Raw genomic sequence first — 22,732 nt, 5'->3', positions numbered from 1 at the left:
CACCAAATCAATACTATTTACAGTAGCCCCCAAGAAGATAAAATACTTAGGAGTAAATCTTACCCACCCCAGTGCCCAGTGCCGTTGAGTCGATTCCAAATCATAGCGACCCTATAGGACAGAGTAGAACTGCCCCATGGAACTTCCAAGGAGTGCATGGCAGATTTGAACTGCTGACCCTTTGGTTAGCAGCTGTAGCACTTAACCACTATGCCACCAGGGTTTCCCCAAATCTAACCAGAAATGTAAAAGACCTATACAGAGAAAACAACAATACATTTCTGCAAGAAACCAAAAGAGACCTACATAACTGGAAAAACATACCTTACTCATGCATAGGAAGCCTTAACACATTGTAAAAATGTCTATTCTACCAAAAGCCATCTACAGATACAATGCAATTCCGATCCAAATTCCAACAACTTTTTTTAATGAGATGGAGAAACAAATCACCAACTTCATATGGAAGGGAAAGCAGCCCCGGATAAGTAAAGCATTACTGAAAAAGAAGAACAAAGTGAGAGGCCTCACTCTACCTGATTTTAGAACCTATTATACCACCACAGTAGTCAAAACAGCCTAGGACTGGTACAACAACAGATACATAGACCAATGGAACAAAATTGAGAATCCAGACATAAATCCACCCACATATGAGCAGCTGATATTTGACAAAGGCCCAAAATCAGTTAAACGGGGAAAAGACAGTCTCTTTAACAAACGGTGCTTCCATAACTGGATATCCATCTGCAAAAAAAATGAAACAAGACTCATACCTCACACCACGCACAAAAACAAACTCAAATGGATCAAAGACCTACATATAAAATCTAAAATGATAAAGATCATGGAAGAAAAAATAGGGATGACGCTAGGAGCCCTAACACATGGCATAAACAGTATACAAAACATTACTAACAATGCAGAAGAGAAACTAGATAACTGGTAAAAAAAAAAAAAAAAAAACTCCTAAAAATCAAACACCTATGCTCATCCAAAGACTTCACCAAAAGAGCAAAAAGACTACCTACAGACTGGGAAAAAGTTTTTAGCGATGACATTTCCGATCAGCATCTGATCTCTAAAATCTACATGACACTGCAAAAACTCAACAACAAAAAAACGAATGACCCAATTAAAAAATGGGCAAAGAATATGAACAGACACTTCACTAAAGAAGATATTCAGGTAGCTGACAGATGAGGAAATGCTCACGATCATTAGTCATTAGAGAAATGCAAATCAAAACTACAATGAGATTCCATTTCACTCCAACAAGGCTGGCATTAATCCAAAGAACACAAAATAATAAATGTTGGACAGGTTGTGGAGAGACTGGAACACTTATACACTGCTGGTGGGAATGTAAAATGGTACAACCACTTTGGAAATCGATATAGCGCTTCCTTAAAAAGCTAGAAATAGAACTAACATACGATCTAGCAATCCCACTCCTTAGAATAAATCCTAGAGAAATAAGAGGTATCACATGAATAGATATATGCACACCCATGTTCACTGCAGCATTGTTCACAATAGCAAAAAGATGGAAGCAACCAAGGTGCCCATCAATGGATGAATGGATAAATAAATTATGGTATATTCACACACTGGAATACTATGCATTGATGAAGAACAATGATGAATCCGTGAAACATTTCATAACATGGAGGAATCTGGAAGGCATTATGCTGAGTGTAATTAGTCAGCTGCAAAAGGACAAATATTGTATGAGACCACTGTTATAAGAACTCAAGAAACAGCTTAACCACAGAAGAAAATATTCTTTGATGGTTACGAAGAGTGGGGAGGTAGGGAGGGAGAGCGGTATTCACTAATTATTAGATAGTAGACAAGAACTATTTTAGGTGAAGGGAAAGACAACACACAATACAGGAGAGGTCAGCACAACTGGACTAAACCAAAAGCAAAGAAGTTTCTTGAATAAACCAAACGCTTCGAAGGCCAGCGTAGCGGGGGCGGGGATTTGGGGACCATGGTTTCATGGGACATCTAGGTTAATGGGTATAATAAACTCCATTAAGAAAACACTCTGCATACCACTTTGGAGAGTGGCGTTTGGGGTCTTAAACGTGTCTGGAGTCTTAAACGCAAGCAAGTGGCCATCTAAGATGCATCAATTGGTTTCAACCCACCTAGAGCAAAGGAGAATGAAGAACACCAAAGACACAAGGTAGCGCCACATAAACTAGAGACTACATCCACCTGAGACCAGAAGAACTAGATGGTGCCTAGCTACAACCGATAACTGCCCTGACAGGGAACACAACAAAGAACTCCTGAGGGAGCAGGAGAGCAGTGGGATGCAGACCTCAAATTCTTGTAAAAAGACCAGACTTAATGGTCTGATTGAGACTAGAAGGACCCCAGTAGTCATGGTTCCCAGACCTTCCATTAGCCCATGACAGGAACCATTCCCAAAGCCAACTCTTCATACAGGGATTGGACTGGACTACAGGATAGAAAATGATACTGGTGAGGACTGAGCTTCTTGGATCAAGTAGACACATGAGACTATGTAGGCAGCTCTTGTCTGGAGGGGAGATGAGAAGGCGGGGGGCACGGAAGCTGACTAAATGGACACGGAACTAGAGGGTAGAGAGAAGGAGTGTACTGTCTCATTAGGGAGAGAGCAACTAGGAGTATATAGCAAGGTGTATATAAATTTTTATACGAGAGGCTGACTTGATTTGTAAACTTTCACTTAACCCAGAACCAGTGCCGTCGAGTCGATTCCGACTCATTAAAGCACAATAAAAATTAAAAAAATGAAAAAAGAATATTTGCTAACAAAGATATGTAGTAGCTGCTAGGAGGAAGGTGCTAGTACAATATGAATAAAAGGGATCACCAGAAAGACTCCTTGAGGGTATTATTGTTGTTAGTTGCTATGGATTCCAATTCCTAGCAACCCCATGTGTGCAGAGTAGAACTGCTCCATAAAGTTTTCAAGGCTGTGACCTTTCAGAAGCAGATCACTAGGCCTGTCTTCCAAGATACCTCTGGGTGGGTTCAAACAGCCAAACTTTTGGTAGTAATTGAGCGCTTAACTGTTTGCACCACCTTTGGGGGGATGAATCTGTCGTAAAATCAGCTAAAGAGTTTCCTGATCTTCTCCCATGAAGTCTGGCAACCTGGGAGGGAGAGAAGATCTTGAAGTAACTCAGAGTTATCATAAGAATGGGGATTTCAGAGTTGCAGATTTAGAGAAGTTGATTAAAAATTTGTGCCCATCTTAAACTTTTCTCTCAATTGGGCTTCAGTAAGTATCAAGTAAGACGACATTTGCAAAATCATTAAATTATTAATCACTACATACTTTTTTTTTTTTACATACATGTTAGGTGGTTTTTTGTTGTTACTGTGGCTGTTGTTATAATCAAAGCCAAAGGTAAACAGACTGAAAATCTGAGGTAAATAAAGACAACCACAATTCTGAGCTTAAAAGAGAATTTTAAATGCACCTATCTCCCCCAATACATAGATCGGTCTGAGTTAATGATGGAGCAAAATAGTCATCAACAGGCTCTCAGATCAATCAGGTAAAGAATCCTTCATGCTAATAGGAAGAAATAAAAAACCAAGAACAGACAGGATTATAAAATAACAGCGTGGTGCTCATGAGTCACAGAAAAGCAGTAAAGAATCATAGCCAATGACACTGCTGCAGTGGCCCCAAATCAACATAGACTGAATCAGGGCAACAGTGACATGTATAAAATATGAGAACATTAGTTTTCTTTATAATTTTGTTTTTTCCAGTTGTGTTTCTATGACTACCTGGTATAGTGTGGTATGTGCCCTGGTAGTAGAAAGATGTTTTATAATGCTGTTGTTTTTTCAGTTCTCTAACACTTTAAATATTAAAATGTCTTCATCGTAGCTTTTTAGGGGAAAAAGAAACACTACCAGATTAAATGTATGTACCTATTTTTTTTTTTATTATTATAAGAGGAATTCTTTCAAAATGTTAAAAAATGGGAATTACATGATTTAAAAGAACAGAACTAAAGGAATACCCTCTCCTCCACATAATTATCAGTACTGTTACATACAGGACTGATCATTTTTAAATAATCTTGGAAATATAGAGAAATTAACAAGTTTTGTAGCATTCCATTCCTTGCTGATATAAATTGGTACAATCTTACTTGGGGGATAATTTGGCAATATATTTCACTGGGTTTTGGTAGCTCAGCATCTATTCACTCTACTTATAATGAGGTCCTTCAATTTTTGTTGGGGGAATCATCACTCCCTCCCTCTCAGACCATGTGTGTCGAGGAATTCACTCCCACTCCGAATTCAGGAAGAGAATGTGATTCAGGGCTGGCTAACTGGACCTTTGCGTTCATTTGGCCCCAGAGATTTTTTTTAAGGATTGACTGTGACCTCATCAGAATCCAGGAAACTTGGAGGTCAGAGGCAAGTAATCTTCTCAAGGGATGAGGCTGGGATGAAACCTGTGACCCTGTGAGGGTATAGGGACTGGAACTGCTGCACTCATCCTCTGAATACTTGGAATCTGAAATGGAGGCCAATGAGCAGGGAGTCAGGAGGTGCAGAAGAAGCAAGTACCGATGTTGTTGCTTGAGCCCTGAATCCATCTAGACCTGAAGCTAGACCTCTTTCTGGACCTTCTATTTGCACTAGCAAATTCTCTACTTTGCTTAAGCTAGTAAGGCCAGGTTTTCTATCACCCACAATATAAAAATCTTAACTGATACAGGAATTGGTACTATAAGTTGAGTGCTGAATGTGACTAACCCTAAAACGGAGCCCTGGTGGTGCAGTGGTTAAGAGTTCGGCTGCTACCAAAAGGTCGGCAGTTTAAAACCACCAGCCGCTCCTTGGGAACCCTATGGGGCAGTTTTGCTCTGTACTATAGGATCGCTATGTGTTGGAATCCACTTGATGGCAATGGGGTTTTTAACCCTAGTATATGTGCAACCGGCTGATTTAAGGTTGGGTGAAGGCTAACGCAGGCTCTTCTGGGCTAAGAAGTTGGCAATTCTTGTTACGTGATGGCAGAACTGCTTGCTAGTTAACGTCACCCTGTTGAATCTTGGGCTGTCCAGAGCCATCCCTGGACTCCGGGGTAATGAAAAAGCTCTGGAAAACAGTGGTGATGGTTGCACAACATTGTGAATGTAATTAATGCCTCTGAAATGTACACTTAAATATGGCTAAATGGCAAATTTTATGTTACATATATTTTACCACAATAAAATGTACAAAACATATAGAAACACAGGGGAACCAGGTTAGAATATAAATGAAACAAAATTGGCAATGACATGATCGTTCTTGAAGCTGGGTGAGGAGAACACGGCAGTTCGTTATACTGGTCCACTTTTCATATATTTCATAATTTGAAACTCTTCATCGTAAAAAAGTAAAAAAATAAAAATGACTTGTAGCTCAGTCCCTTCTTCATCCACTACAGGCTGTTAAAGAGGTTTGCTCACTTTATTGTAAATCCGCTCAAACCTGGGAGTTGTCAGAAGTTATCTTTTGGTTCTCAAAATCATCTCTCTGGCTCTTGGATGAAATGACATGGAAATTAAGTAGTTCTTCCCAGAAAAGGATTACAACTCTCAAAATCTGAGACCCACTAAGAGTGGCAACCAAAAAAAAAAAGCAAAAATCTAAATTCCAATCAACCAAGAAACAAACAACAAAAAAAACTCTCTTTCTAGATGAGCACTGTCCAGTAGAAATATAATTTGAGCTACATGTATAATTTTATACTTTCTAGTAGTCACATTTAAAATATTAGAAAAAAGGGCTGAAATTATAAATAATTTATTTTATTTAAGATATCATATAAAAATTATCATTTCAGTATGTAATCAAAATTTTAAAAATATTAATGAGATATTTTACATTCTTTTTTTCACACTAAGTCTTCAAAGACTGGTGTATATTTTACTACTGGTGACACTTCAGGTGCTCAATAGTCACTGCCATCCTGGGCAACACATCTCTCAAGGGTGTGAGCCTGAGAGGAAGGGACTCTGTCTTACTCATGAGGATGCCTGGATGACATGTAACAGATGCTCAATTGCTGCCCAGGGCCACCCCTTGGACTATGGCTTCAGGACTAACAGGGGTTTGTTGTGTCTGGAGCCATCACTTAAAACAGGGCATTGACTAGGTATTCCTGGGTTGGTGGCCAGTAGGATTAAAAACCTAAATTGGCTTGTCCTTTCTGTAGTCTTGGTGCTAACAATCCTCAGCCAAGAAATATGGTAGTATGTAATACTTTCATCTGAGCATTGTTGAGGGTTCAGGGGAAATTTATGGACTCAAAATCTTTAGTGGCTTTCCATCTTACATCCAGTAAAATCTAAAGTCCTTGCCATTGCTAGCAAGGCCCTCCATTATTTGACAATGATCTTTCTCTACTTCACTGACCTTTTCTCCTATTCTTCTCTCCCTAATCCCCTACCTAGGACCATTGTGCTTGCTGCTCCCTCTTCCGAGGACACTTTTTTTTCTTGGATAACCACATGGCTTGCTCCCCTCACTCCATTCATATTATACGTTATTTATAGATGGTCTACTCTTCCCAACTGGAGCCCTGGTGGCTCAGTGGTTAGGAGCTTGGCTGCTAACCTAATGGTCGGCAAGGGGTTTAGCTTTTGGTTTTGGTGTGGGGGAGTCTGTGAAGGTATGGATTTGTCTTGTTCACTGCTATCTCTCTAACTGCTTAGTATCCGACATAAAGCAGGAGGTCAAAAAATACTTGTGAATGAACTAAAAGCTTCCAGCTCCAGGTTTAGTTTCATCCTTCATTTAACTTGGGGTTATAATTATGCTGCCACACAGTTGGTTCTAGGTAGGGAGAGTCCAGCGTAGAGCAGAAATGTATTGGATTTCCTCCTCCAAAAAGACCTGGGAAGACTCTTGCTTCTACTGACATGTAGAACAGCCATTTAAAAGGACAATATGGAGAACCTGCAACACATTTTACAACTCTCTTTCTCAAGCAGGGCTATTTGCCAGTGTCATGAATATGAGAGTGTCTCTTATTTTAATCAGAAAATGGTGAGTTTGGACAGAAAAACGGGGAAGCAAGATTCAGGCAGGAAAAAAAGACACCCCAGAAAAATTCAGAAAGACTATCTCATAATGGGTTCACATATTGATATACAATTAATCAGTATTTTATGCCTACTTCCCACCAGACCACCACTCATCTGTAAGTTTGTCATACATGGTGGTTTGTGTGTTACTGTGATGCTGGAAGCTATGCCACTGGTATTTCGAATACCAGCAGGGTCACCCACTGTGGGCAGGTTTCAGTGGCGCTTTCAGACTAAGATGAGGAAGAAGGACCTGGCAGTCTACTTCTGAAAAACTGACAAGTGAAAATCTTATGAATAGCAGTGGAACATTGTCTGATATAGTGCCAGATGATGAGTCCCTCAGGTTGGAGGGCACTCAAAATATGACCAGGGAAGAGCTGCCTCCTCAAAGTCGAGTTAACCTTACTGATGTGGATGAAGTAAAGCTTTTGGGACCTTCATTTGCTGATGTGGCATGACTCAAAATGAGAATAAACACCTGCAAACACCCATTAATAATCAAAATGCGGAATGTATGAAGTATAAATCAAGGAAAATTGGAAGCTGTCAAAAATTAAATGGAATGCTTGAAGATCAATATCCAAGGCATTAGTTAGCTGAAATGGACTACTATTGGCCATTCGGACAATCATATGGTCTACTATGTCAGGAATGACAAATTTAAGAGGAATGGCACCACATTCATCACCAAAAAAGAACATTTCAAGATATATCCTAAAGCACAATGCTGTCAGTGATAGGATAATATCCATATGCTTATAAAAAAGACCACCTAATACGACTATTATTCAAATTTATACACCAACCGCTAATGTCAAAGGTGAAGAAATCAAAGATTTTTACCAACTTCTACCGTCTGAAATTGATCAAATATTCAATTAAGATGCACTGATGATTGCTGGTGATTGGAATGCAAAAGTTGGAAACAAAGAAGAAGAATCAGTAGTTGGAAACTATAGCCTTGGAGACAGAAATGACACCAGAGATTGTACCACAGAATTTTGCAAGACCAACAACTTCACTGCAACCTTTTTCAACAACATAAACTGCAACTATACACCTGGACCTTGCAAGATGTAATACACAGGAATCAAATGGACTACATATGTGGAAAGAGATGATGAAGAAGCTCAATATCATTAGTCAGAGCAAAGCCAGGGGCCAACTGAGGAACAGACCAACAACTGCTCATACGTTAGCTCAAGTTGAAGCTGAAGAAAATTAAAACAAATCCACGAGAGCCAAAGCACAACCTTGAGTATATCCCACCTGAATTTAGAGACCACCTCAAGAAGAAATTTGACGCATTGAACACTCATGATTGAAGGCCAGATGAGCTGTAGGATGACATCAAGGACGTCATACATGAAGAAAGCAAAAGGTCATTAAAAGACAGGAAAGAAAGAAAAGACCAAAACGGGTATCAGAAGAGACTCTGAAACTTGCTCTTGGAAACAGAGTAGCTAAAGCGAACAGATGAAATAATGACATAAAAGAGCTGAACAGAAGATTTCGAAGGGGGGCTCAAGAAGACAAAGTAAAGTATTATAATGAAATGTGCAAAGACCTAGAGTTATAAAACAAAAAGGGAAGAATATAATCAGCATTTCTCAAGCTGACAGAACTGAAGAAAAAATTCAAGCCTCAAGTTGAAAATTGAAGGATTCTATGGGCAAGATAATGAATGATGTAGGAAGCATGAAGGGAAGTTGGAAGGAGTACACAGGATTACTGTACCAAAAATAATTCGTCGACATTCAACCATTTCAGGAGGTGGCATGTGATCAAGAACCAATGGTATTGAAGGAAAACGTCCAAGCTACACTGAAGGTATTGGAGAAAAACAAGGTTCCAGGAATTGACTGAATACCAATCGAGATGTTTCAATAAATGGATACAATACTGGAAGCACTCACTCATCTAGGCCAAGAAATCTGGAAAACAGCTACCTGGCCAATGAACTGGAAGAGATCCATATTTGCGCCCATTCCAAAGAAAGGTAATTCAACAGAATGCAGAATTATCAAACAATATCATTAATATTACACACAAATAAATTTTGCTGAAGATAATTCAAAAACGGCTGCAGCACTACATCAACAGGGAACTGCCAGAAATTGAAGCTGGATTCAGAAGAGGACATGAAACAAGGGATATCATTGCTGATGTCAGATGGATCTTGGCTGAAAGCAGAGAATATCAGAAAGATGTTTACCTGTGTTTTTTTGACTATGCAAAGGCATTTGACTGTGTAGATCATAACAAATTATGAATAACACTGTGAAGAATGGGAATTCCAGAACACCTCGTTGTGCTCATGGGGAACCTATACATAGACCGAGAAGCAGTTGTTCAAACAGAACAAGGGGATGTTGTGTGGCTAAAAATCAGGAAAGGTGTGCACCAGGGTTGTATCCTTTCTTCATACTTATTCAATCTGTATGACGGGCAAATAACCTGAGAAGCTGGACTATATGAAGAAGAATGGGGCATCAGGATTAGAGGAAGACTCATTAACAACCTACAAAGTGCAGATGACACCACCTTGCTTACTGAAAGCGAGGAGGACCTGAAGCACTTACAGATGAAAATCAAAGGTTACAGCCTTCAGTACATATTATAGCTCAACATAAGGAAAACAAAAATCCTCACAACTGGACCAATAAGCAACATCATGATAAATGGAGAAAAGCTGAAGCTGTCAAGGATTTCATTTTACTTGAGCCACAATCCAACACCCATGAAAGCAGCAGTCAAGAAATCAAACGATGTATTGCACTGGACAAATGCACTGCAAAAGAACTCTCTAAAGTGCTATAAAGCAAAGATTCCCTTTGAGGACTAAGGTGTGCCTCACCCCTGCCATGGTGTTTTTAATCACCTCATATGCATGCGAAAGCTGGTCAATAAATAAGGCAGAATGAAGAAGAATGAATGCCTTTGGAAAAAAAAAAAAGAATTGATGCCTTTGAATTATGGTGTTGGTGAAGAACACTGAATATACGAGGACTGCCGCAAGAACAAATAAATCTGTCTTGGAAGAAGTATAGCCAGAATGCTTCCTGGAAGAAAAGATGGAGAGACTTCGTCTCACATACTTTGGACATATTATCAAGAGGGACCAGTCCCTGGAGAAGGACATTATGCTTGGTAAAGTACAGGATCAGTGAAAACGACGAAGACCCTCAACTAGATGGGCTGACACGGGCTGAAACAATGGGCTCAAACACAGCAACGACTATTGAAGATGGCGGAGGACTAGACGGTGTTTCCTTCTGTTGAACATGGGGTCGCTATGGGTCGACACCAACTCAATAGCACCCAGCAACAACAACACACACCAGACACCTACTAACCTAGGTGCTGAGGGAACACAGTGACAACCTTGTCTCTCCATGCTGACAGTTTGGCACGGAAACACACATGCTCAGCAAAACCTAAACTAACCAAAGGAACAAAAATTATGAGACTGTAACATAACTAGCCTTATTTCTTTGGGGGGGGTAAAGCGCTTTTCACATGTGGAGACTATTCATATTTCTTTTGAAAGCACTGTCTTTTCTTCTGTAATTTAATTAAAATGCAAAAATTTCCCAGATGGTCACCAACATCCAATACAAGTGGCCCCCAAGGGAAAACCCATGTGAGATATAGAGGTTTCTTATAACTCAAAGCGAACTGGTGGAAAGTCCCATTTTCACATCCTGCCAAGCACATACATACATGCACAGGGAGAAGCTACTGACATACAGATGACTGTGCACCCCTTCTGGTTGCCAATCATTAGGTCTGAAGCCCACGATGGGGTCTTCACAATTATTTGTGGGTTGGGAATAATCGCCATATTATTCCTTATTCAGGCTTTTCTCCAGCTATATGGTTACTGGGTGTCTCCCACTTTAAGACAGAACCATATGGACTCTTAAATACTTCCCCTGGGGTGCTCCGGAAACAAGGGTATATATACACCCCTGCACCTTTAGGTCTGACATCACCCATGTGCACACTGCAGGAAGGGCTCAGTGACCCATGACTCCCTTGGGGCTCTCTATCTGTGATAATCCAGGCGTGGCTGGTGCAGCTGCTACCTGAGAAATGTAGACCCAACCACTCTGGGGGTAGACAGGAAATGGGTGCATTTCTGTTTGCCACAACAGTGTGGGGTGCTCTTGGGATTCCTCCATTTTACATACAAACTCAAAGTGATAATTGCGCTGTTTTACTATTTCCTGAAATTTCCAGTAAAGCAACTGTCATATCAATTAAGAAACTTTGTTTTGTTCAGATCTTCACCAAGAACTGTCTACCCCTTTTAGAAATTCATGGAACCAAGGACATTGCCACTTGTGGCAATTATGTCTGTAACTCTTACCTGAATAAGTCTGTAGGTGTAGCTGCCACATTACTGGTGATTTTATGTACAGATGTAAACACGTGACTACTTACTTCATTGTCTTCTAATGAGTTGTACCTGATCACTTACCAATTAGAATTAGGTTATGATAAATTAGTTTTACTTCTCTTTTTAATTACAAATAAAGATTACATTGATTTCGGGCTGGGAGGGAATTATGTTTGAGGTCGGATTATTTTATTTATAAGACTGAGGAAGGGGCATTAGGAAGTATTATTAATAAAAGGTGGGCCCTAGGTCAGACAAGGCTGAGAGCCACCCACTGCTTCTGGTGGGCTGCAGATGTTTGCACCTCCCTGCTCCGTGCACCATAGCTTCTCGCCCACCATCCTGCGAGCAAACTTCAAATGTCTCGCAGATCCTTGCAGAGCTGCTTTCTCCTGTATCTTAGCAGAGCCTGCTTTCCTCAGTGGCTTGGCCAAAAGAGAATTTGTTCTACTTGAATGACCTCAGATTCCCAGCCGATTTTGCTACCCCAAAAACTTCCCCCTCCCACTTGGCTACTCTGGATTCTCCAAGTGACTGACTGGGAAAACAGACTCTCGGAAAAACACTTTCAAGTTGTCTCTGAGGAGATAGATACTTGATCACGTCAAAGGCTAGACAATAAAAATGCTTCCCTCTGGAACAAGAGCATGTAAATTCCTTCAACTTAAAATATGTCTGCTGAGGTAACAGTAGGAACAGAAAAGGGTGTGGCCACAAGGTGATCCTCTACCATTCTGTGTTCAAGTTGTTTATTAATTATTTTTTGCTCAGTGCTGACTAAAGGATTCCATTCAAATCTTGGACCAATTCATTCTGTTTCAGATGCATAACGACAGGCCAGTCAGTGGCTTATGTAAAAAGCAGCTCCATGACTACATTTAAATATTGACTAGTTTAAGAACAACAAATCACAAAGACTTGAGGTATAAAAACTACATGTGGTTTATGTTTTGTAGGACACTCTCAGGGAGATAAATGGACAGAGTTGAGGAAAGAAAAAAAAAATCTAACATGGCTTCTCCTTCCCTCAGCCCCACTGCCATTAAAAAACCACCACCACAACAATTAAAACCCAACCTAGGCGCTGCTTTTGCCTTTTGGGTGGCAGCTGTGTCCTGGCAAGGCAAATAAGCAGATGTCTGGGCACCATGGCTAAGGTCATTCTGTTAGCATAACCTTCACTTAGGTCAACAACTCCTCCCACCCCCAGCCCTGCTCCTTTGTCACTGTAGCTTCCTCCTTCCAGATTGGCGTCTCCAACCTGGAGGCCCGTCGCATCACTCACTACCTTTCTTCCCACTGACCTTGCCCCATGCTCATCCTGTTGGCCTTCTTCTGCAACCAAAAAGAATAACACAAAAAATTGTAGATTACTTTCTTGAAATAAAAATATTTTCTATGATAGTTTTTTTCTGGTCACCCTATTTGTGTCTTTACACTGTTAGCCAGGCACTGTTAGCGGCTTCTATGCATAGCAGTCATTCAACAAACACTTAGCATCTAATTTTGTGCCAAGGTGTTGGAGATACTACAGTGATCAAAACAGTCAAATTCTCCACCCTCACAGAATCGACATTCATACCTGAGTCAATGATATGATGGAAAGAAAATGAATTTATTGCCTGTTCTGGTGGTGCAAATGGTTTGCCCTTGACTATTAACCTAAAGGTTGGTGGTTCAAACCTACCTGGTGGATACCAGGGAAAAAAAGGCCTGGCAATCTGCTTCCATAAAAATTACTGCCAAGAAATGGAGCAGTTCTACTCTATAACACATGGGGTTGCCACGAGTTGGAATCGGCTTGACAGCTACAGGTTTTTTAATGTAGTGTACGTGTTTACTTGGGATGAGCTCACACTATCTTATAAAAGTATGAGATACTTATACAGGGTAGCCTCACAGAGATCACTGTCAGAAGGGCTGATGGAGGCAGGCCTTAATGCAAATGTACAGTGCTCCACAGTCCTTCGGAGGCTAGTAATTTCAATTTGAGAACTATTTACAAACAAATATACTTGATGGTATGCTGCTAGGCTAGTTTACAAAGGCCTGTTTAATTAATAATGTGACCAACCAAACTAAAATTTCAGTTCCAAGTCCTAAAGGAAAGAACTTCGAGGTGATGGAGGGAAGAGAAGGAGGAGGAAGAGTTCATTTACCTCTGGTGCCTCTGTCTTCTATCACAGGCCCGTCCTAAACTCTCCCCTGACCCGACTCAGGACCCTAAGGTGCTCCCTGATATCAACCAGGTGTTAGGCGGAAAGCAGCTGTTGTCTTTAGAGAAGGGGGTTGTTAATCCAAATGATGCTGAATTAGTGGACTTCTTGTTGGATAAAAAAAGATATTTGGTTAGAGGGAGATACCATATAGTAGAGTCACACTGTCCTGGGGTTAACTTCCTTAAGTTTCTTCCACTTTTCATAGTTTTCTTCCTTAAAGTAAGTAACACTTTCTTTTTTCTTATTAAAAAAGCCATACATGGAAAAGTTTAGAAAATATAATTTTAAAAATCACTCATTAGCACCCAAAGAAAACCAGTTAACATTTCGGAATTTCCTTTCAGTCTTTTTTTTTTCTCTCTCTCTCTGTCCATTTACGAAACCCTGGAGGCATAGCGGTGAAGAGCTATGGCTGCTAACCAAAAGGCTGGCAGTTCAAATCTACCAGGTGCTCCTTGAAAACCCTATGGTGCAGTTCTACTCTGACCTTGAGCGTCGCTATGAGTCGGAACTGACTCGATGGCAGTGGGTTGGTTTTGGGTCTGTGCATTTAAAATGGGCAGACTGTATACATAATTTTATATTCCTTTTTACATATTTCCATATTATTAAATATTCTAATATAATTTTAATAGTTGCATATTTCATTTTATGGATGTCCTATTACGTAAATATTTTTCTATGTTAGATATTTAAATTGAGCCCAGTTTCATTATTACAAATCCTACTCTGATTAACTTATTATATCCAAATCTTATATCAAAATGTAGTCATTTCTGATTATTTCCTTAGGACAAATTTATCGGAGTATAATTACTGAAATAGAAGACACGGACTTTTTTTTGTTTGTTTGTTTTCAAGATCTTGATACATACTGTTAAACTGCTTTCTCAAAATTTTAGCAATTCTAACTCCCACCAGTGCCCATTTCATTTCTTTTCAGCATGTGCTAGTATCACTTTTCAAAATCTGTGCCAATTTGATAGGTGAAAAATCATATGTTTGAGCTGTTTTAATTTTCATTCCTTTATCAGTGAAATTGGCAATGTTCTATATGTTTATTATCTTCTCCATTAATACTGTGTCTTTCTCCATGAATGGTCTGTTATCTGGATCATTAAAAAAAAAAAAAATCAGAGTTTTAGTCTTATCCTTATTTCTTCCACTTTTGAAGCTAAAGATCACCTAAAAGCTCCATGATTTTTCATAAACAAAATAGAATGTTTAACCACCGTGGGGCTAGGTGGATAGCAGTGATCTCTTTCTTTTTTTTTGGGTGTTTATAAAACAAGTGTTCATAAATCAAGGACTGCCTCTATTCCCGACGGATACACACGTCAATGAATTCTCTTAGACTGCAGCTGTGGTTATTCTTGTCCGATGCTGCAGCCTAGGAGAATTTTCACTGTTTTCTAAGAAATGTCTCCATGTCATGTTGGGAGGGGGGCACAGGATTTCTAGGCATACCTCACCACAGTTCTTCCTGCCTCAAGGGCAAAGCAGAGATGCCTTGATTTATGTTATACACGTGCAGACACTGTAAACCCCTAAAGTCTTAAGTACAGAAAACAACCAGTTGTCATTGAGTCGATACTGACTCACAGTGGCCCCATGTTTCAAAGTAGAACCGCACTCCATAGGGTTTTCCTGTCTGCGACCTTTCTTCCAGGCCTTTCTTTCCAGCTGTCTCTGGGTGGGTTTGAACTGCCAACCATTTGGTTAGTAGTCAAGCACTTAACCGTCTGTGCCACCCAGGGGATCCTTAGCTGTCATTAAACAAACAAACAAAAATCACCGTTGAGTCGATTCTGACTCACAGTGACCCCATGTGTTACAGAGTAGAACTGCCTCATAGGATTTTCTTGGCTGTAATTTTTACAGAAGCAGATAGCCAGGCCTTTCTTCCATGGTGCTGCTGGGTGGATTCAAACTGCCAACATTCAGGTTAGTAGTCTAGCACAAATGGTTTGCGCCACCCAGGGACCTTTAAAAAAAAAAAATTAGCTATCATTTTTTCTCCCTAATTATTGCTACTTGGTAAAGGAGGAAACAAGGGTGGTTTGGGGAAGGAGGGACAAGACTGAAAGATAAGACAAAGGAAGAAATAAAGTTGGTAAAGTGTTCACAGATGGATAATTCAGCGCGATGTGAGAATGAAGAATTTACGTACTATCTGAGAAAACCTGAAAAATAGTCATTTCCAAGTCTCCATTTTTATCGGTTGTACTACTCAGAAAAACCCATGGCTGTCCCGTCAATTCCGACTCATAGTGACCCTATAGGACACAGTAGAACTGCCCCCATAGGGTTTCCTAGGCTGTAATTTTTACAGAAGCAGACTGCCACATTTTTCTCCCATGGAGCAGCTGGTGGGTTCGAACCACTGACCTTTTAGTTAGCAGCCGAGCATTTATCCACTGCGCCACCAAGGCTCCCTGTTCTACAACTAGTTTTCAAATACACTTTGTCCAATTTTGAAAAGCTGGAGTTGATCCATTCAGTCTGTGCTGGTCCCATTCTCATTCACTAATGCCTCTGCATTTTTGTGCAATTTTCAAATAATACTAGTCTCGCTGGACATAAATTAACAAAAAAATACCCCACAAACTTCCTAAAAATACAACTTCACCTAAAAGTTAAGGGGCAATAAAGATTAGTAAATTGATTTTATGCTCACTGCCTTATTGCCATTTCATCTGGAAAGGGCTACTGTCAATCACTGGGTAACTTAAAGCTCCAGGAGGAGGATGGGAAGCCACTTGGCCCCAAATCCTCCACTGCAGAGAGCAGGCCTTCTCTCTGGCGCGCTAAGAAAATATCCAAGAGCGCTCTGGGGCAGTCTGACCCACGCAGGGAGTGGAAGACAGTGCTGATCTTCTAGGCTGCTTTATTCTCATGGTTGAGGAGTGCACAAAGGAAACAGGAACAGCCTGTGAGTGTATTCAGAGGTGGCACAAAATGGCCTGATAGAAAACAGGTCCCGAGGCAAGATCTGATTTCTCTGAGCAAGTCAGAAAACAAAACCATGATTCCTATCGTTATGACCAAGTTCAGTCACCACAAGATGATGGTACTCTGACCTGAAAGAAATTGGAGCAAACTGAATACCACACAGAAAAACACTTTTGAGTATCCAACTCTCATTGGCAGGGAATTCATGGAAAAACTGTGAAGATCACCAATGTGAAATCTTATTTTCCAAAGAACAAAGACTTCTGTGTACTGAGCTTTTATCCAAAATTTACTCCTATCTAATGCAAAATACCTTGTGGAGGCACTTGTTTTTTTTTTACTTTGTTGTTTTTGGGAATACAGAGAGTAAAACATACACCAGTTCAACAGTTTCCCATGTACCTGACTACACTCTTCAAGTTGTGCAACCATTCTCACCCCCCTTTTCTGAGTTGCTCCTCCCCCATTAACATAAACTCACTGCTCCCTGAGGTTTCTGTCTCATCTTTTGAGTTGCTGTTGTCAATTTGATCCCATATAGTTTGTAAAAGAGTATAATTTTACTAGTTAAGCTAAGATACATCTTTTACTAGCTAAACTAAAACACTGTTTGGTTTTAAGAAGACTTCAGGGGCACATTTTTGGTTTAAGGTTTGAAGATTATCTCAGGACAATAGTTTCAGGGGTTCATTCAGCCTCCATGGCTCCCGAAAGTCTACAGTCAATGAGAATTTGAAATTCTGTTCTGCATCTTCCCCTTTTTTTGATTAGGATTCTTCTACAGAATCTTTAATCAAAACGTTCAGTAACAGCAGCCAGGCACCATCCAGTTCTTCTGGTCTCATGGCAAAGGAGGCTGTTGTTCACGGAGGCAACTAGCCATGCACTCCGTAGCCTCCTCCTATTCTTGACTCTCCCTCTTCCTCTCTTGGTGGAGGCACGTTTCTGAATACACCCACTCCTCACTTATTGACTATCTTGTTATCCGACATTTTGCATTTGGGACAATAGTAAAAAATCTACTATGCAACTATTTTGAGCATTAACAACGCACATCTGACAGTAACAAATGCCAAAGTGCAAAGTGAGGGTAATGCTGGCTGTGATGGTTAAGGTTATGCATCAACTTGGCTGGGCCATGATTCTCAATGGTTTGGCAGTTATGTAATGATGTAATTTGGCAGTTATGTGATGAAGCAGTCATCCTCCATTTTGTAATGTGAGGTAGTCATTCTCCCATTTTTACATAACACCCATTTTCACATAATGACCTGGTCTTTGGAACCTAACCATGTCAATAATTGAGGAGTGAGTATATTCTTCACTAGCACTATCTCCTGCAATTCTCTTCTCATAGTTGCAAATGTTGAGGTAAATTTTTTCTATTGCTTTTTTCCCTCGTATCTTGAAAATATAAATGAGCGTTTCTCAAAAATGTTTGCAGATACACAAAAATGACAGTATCTCAAATATACGCATAAGCAACATGCAGAAGTTTAAGCATTAGAGAAAAATATTAACAACTATTCTACTCTGCAGCATTAAAGCCTATCTGTGTTTTGTTTTTTTTTATGACATATATGGAAACCATCGTGGTGTAGTGGTTAAGTGCTATAGCTGCTAACCAAAAGCTCAGCAGTTCAAATCCACCAGGCGCTCCTTGGAGACTCTATGGGGCAGTTCTACTCTGTCCTATAGTGTCGCTATGAGTCAGAATTGGCTCGATGGCAACGGGTTTGGTTTTTGGTTTTGGCGACATGTACGTAATTAGTCTTAAACATGCAACTTTAAAAAACGTTTTTAAATTGTACCATGACTTTATTTTAAAATGCTCGAAAACAGTGTATAACATATTGCTCAGGGAAGTAAGTGATACCTATTACTGCTTTACTAGAATTTGTGCTTTTACAAAAAAATATAGCCCATGAAAGGACTGGGGCCGCTCAGTGCAAGCCGCCACTCCCACAAAAGTAAGCAATTACATTTTTAAGAATATAAAATCAGAATTTGGTAGGAGTCAAATTAGTTTTTTAACGCACAAATCTGAGGATATAAAACTCAATATGAACTTACTACGGTTATATTTTTAAAGGTCAAGTTTGTTTTTCTTAGCATAAATATAAAAGTACTTAAAGATTCATAATTTACTCTTGAGATTCTATAAAATATTACTATCTTTATGACAAAAGCAACTTATAAATGTACGGAAAAGAAAATTATATTTATAAAACACGTGAGTAAAAGCAATTTGTACATTTGAATATAAAAGTATTCAAAAGTAGTTCACTGCTTAAAAAAAGTAACGCATAATAAAAGCAAAGTTAAACATGGCTCTACTCAGCAGTTCACTCAAATTTATCAGGACCAGAGAACCTGGAGGTATCAAAAATGAAGCAGAAAGAATTCAGAAGAGTTCTGTGAAATTCACAAAAAAAGACGGCAGGTCAAGGGACATCTGAGGATATTATTTTAGCCTAAATGTTGAGAGTATCATTCAAATGTGAAAGCCAATACCTACTATTAACAAAATGAACTTTTCTACTGGTGAGCCCAGATGACGGCCCACCCTCATCATACGCCAAAATTAATGGATGAAAAATCATTTCATGAAGTTGTGCAAAAGCATGCAATATACTAGTAAAGTTTTGCTGCCATCCCTCAATCATCACTTTGCTTGGCTAGGCTGGCGGCCAGCAGGAATATCTCCCTCTGCAAAACTTTTTGAAAATAATGACTTGGAGGAAGTGGTGTGCTGATACTACGAAAAAAATCCCTCAAAGATAGTTCAAAAAGCATCTGTATAAGGCTCAGAGGAGGAAACAAATGGCTCAGCTAATTCCAACTCAAAATAAACCCAAGAGACCAGTTTACCTTGGCCAAAGCTACGCACATGCAGGAAAACTGGGAGACGGCAATTATCCAATGATTTTGTTCTGGGTCAAAAGGGAGCAAATGGCAGGGCTATCTATCCTGGGGTCAAGATAGAATAAGAAACTCCCATCCCTCATGGCTTCAGAATCAGGTGTGTACAGTAAGATTTGACACTTTTCTTTCCATGAGACAGGTGGGCCCTTGACCTCTCCTGTAATGCAGGCCTGATGTTCCTATCTGAAGCCACTCTTAGATGAGAAGCTAATTCCGAGCCTTCAACTCATGGTCTCTTCATCAAAGATGCCTTTTCTTGGTTCTTCCTTCTACAGTATTGTCCTTAAAGAGCTAAAGAAGGGAGTAAAAAAGTAAGATGCCTTAAATACTAGTTTCTTTTGTCAAACTTGGGCTGAAATGCAACTGCAATCTTTTTAAAATGACTAATACTGAACTTCTAATTTTTGAGTATTTAAAAATATTCTTCAAATTAAGTGAAACATCAGTGACAAAGATCATGTTTTATTTGGTTTTGAAAGCCATCTGGAGTTTTCTGTAAAAGCAGCTACTTTTCTGAGAGAACTGGTGGTGATAGCTACCAAACTTTAAAAAAAGGTCTTTATTTTTATTTTAAAATAACTTTTATTTGAGATCTTGAGATATCACAGCAGAACTCTTTAAACTGCTTTTCCATTCTTAGTTTTGTATTAATATTTTTGATGTCTTTAATGCTAATAGGGTCAAAGAAGTTCAAAGAGTCCTTTGGTTCTGGTCATCTAAGGAAATCCACCTCACAGCTGAAGAGCTTGTATGTATTTTATTTTACTTTTTTGAGAGGAAGACAGAAAAGAGTGATTGAACTTTAATATCAGAAACTTGTGTCACTGACCTTCAACTGGGTAGTGAGATTTTTTCAGTTCAAAGGTTTAGGGCTCAGATCACATGTGGAGACAATTAAAAATGTTTTAAATAATGCTCTCCCTTCTTCTTCAAGTGTTGGTCATAATGTTTAAGCTGGGCACAGGAAGCAGAGATTTTGTCTCCGCCGCAGTAGCTTGCTCCTGGGCAGATTCACAGGGCAGTTCCAAGCTCTGCAGTTTTTGCCATTTGCCTTTCTAGGTGGTACACCAGTCAGCAATCCTCTGTGGCTCACAAAACCCAACATAACCTCTGGGCTACTCTGGAAAAAACACATTGAGTAATACGGGACAGAATGCTTTCTGTTCAATGTTTCCAGTGCTATTTTCTGGCCAGAAGAAATACCAAATCACAGAGGCATCTGGAAAAGATAGGCAGCTAAGACAGAACAATGATCTTACAAAGCCTGTGAGCATGGACCCCCAAACATTCATCTGCCCATTTCCTGCTATCTGCTTAGCGCTGAGCTACAGGCATCAAAGCAAATAGTAATTTCTATCGGACTTGACGCAAGTGCTTGTGCAGTTTCAAAGTGGTAGCGGGTAGACTTACAGGGAGTGAGATGTTGCTGTTTTGATCACTTTGAGGACACAGGGTGCAGTGAGAAGATGCAGTCTGTGGCAGTGATCATGAAAGAAGGGAGCACAGTCCGTGTGAACGTGCATCCTGTGGTATTAATGTCCTCCACTGCAGTCAGCTTTGCCAAGGCCTCACTCAGGTGAATAAAGTAATCAGAAGGCCCACAGACATATAGTTCATCCATTTCTTGGCTGGTTGATGGCAGGGCAAGAACTGAATAAAGACACCGGAAAGCAGGCAAGTTGCAATGTGAACTGATGCAGAGGTGGAAAGGGTGTAGCCTAGAAAGACAGAGGTTCAATAAAGGTCTCTGAGGTTTTATTTCATTTCTACAGCCTTAGTCATCTAGTTTCCTTTGTGGATTTTTAACAGTAACTAAATTAATCGGTATGTTAGATGGAAAATGCCAAAGGTCATCTTCAGCAGGGTTAACTGTTTTCCACCTATCTTCTAAATTCTACAGTTCTCTTTTCAGAATAATTTAAAATGGCTTAAATGCAAGAGCTTCCTTTCTACCTGACAAGTTCCTACGTTCCCCTTCTAAGATCAGCTACAGCTGGGCCCACCCTAGCCATGGCCAACTGGATAAGAGCAGACTCCTGGCTCAAGGGCGCTGGTCCTCAAGCTGAGAGCACACCGTGAGAGCCTGAAAAACTCTGCCCACACAAAGGAAATAACTCACTAGGCCATCCAGATGCCTGCTTGCCGCAGAAATATGACTGGGAAACATGGAGAGGGGCAGGCAGCTCATACTACTGAGGAAGCAAAAAGAGGCAAAAAGGAACGGCTGAGCCAGTTAACTGGAAGACATAAAAGAGGAGCTCAGCCATCTCCTGGGAGAAAGGGAACATCGTGGTTTTTCAGGTAATCAAATTGCATCCTCGTCTTCAATAATTTTAATAATAATAATAGTAACAATAATAATAATTACGATTGTTGTGTGCCATCAACCAATTCCAACTCATAGTAACCCTGTATGACAGAGTAGAACTGCCCCATAGGGTTTCCTAGGCTGTCATCTTTACGGGAGCAGATCACCAGGTCTTTTCTCCTACGGAGCTACTGGGGGTTGGCAGCTGAGTGCTTAATCATTGCGTCAGTATTAGCTCTTACTATGTGCTAAGGACTGTTCCATGCACTTTTACAGGTACTATTAACTCATTCAATTACCACAACTTTATAAGGTATATATTGTAGTTGTTGTTGCTATTATTATTTTTATTTTATAAATGAGGGAACTGAAGCATAGAGAAGATAAGTAACTTTGTCCAAAGCCACACAGTTTGTAAGTGGCAAAGCCACAATTAGAACTGAGATAGTCTGGCTGCCAAGTCCATGCTTCTAACCAGTATGGGCCTCACTGTGGGGTGGTGCAGAATTCCCTGTCTCCTTTATTACCCATCCTTCCAATAAAGCCTCTCTACATTAATTAAAAAAAAAAAAAAAAAAAAATTTTTTTTTTTTTATTAAGGAGGGTCTCTTTCTTGCTCTCCTACTATCTCACAATTGGGATTTTTCTTGGCTGCACTCATACTAATCTTATTAACTTAAAACCTGCTGCGGTCGAGTTGATTCTGACTCACAGCGACTCTATAGGACAGAGTAGAACTGCCATAGAGTTTCCAAGGAGCGCCTGGTGGATTTGAAATGCCGACCTTTTGGTTAGCAGCCGTAGCACTTAACCC

At 40.0% G+C, this 22,732-nt stretch overlaps 1 protein-coding gene across 5 annotated transcripts in view; it reads right to left on the bottom strand.

The window, feature by feature from the left end:
• WIPF1 (WAS/WASL interacting protein family member 1) overlaps window positions 1-22,732 on the bottom strand; it is a 143,955-nt gene that overhangs the window by 55,151 nt on the left and 66,072 nt on the right. The window contains exon 2 of one of the 5 annotated variants that reach the window (XM_064286973.1): window positions 21,021-21,328. The exons of the other annotated variants lie outside the window; for them this stretch is intronic. The gene's annotated coding sequence lies outside the window, so the exon portion shown is untranslated. The remainder of the gene's footprint in view (window positions 1-21,020; window positions 21,329-22,732) is intronic. 5 annotated transcript variants of the gene reach the window in all.

Source organism: Loxodonta africana, chromosome 6, assembly GCF_030014295.1.
Source record: "Loxodonta africana isolate mLoxAfr1 chromosome 6, mLoxAfr1.hap2, whole genome shotgun sequence".
Lineage (NCBI taxonomy): Eukaryota > Metazoa > Chordata > Mammalia > Proboscidea > Elephantidae > Loxodonta > Loxodonta africana.
The sequence above is the reverse complement of the archived record's forward strand: the minus strand, read 5'-3'. Positions and strand labels throughout refer to the sequence as shown.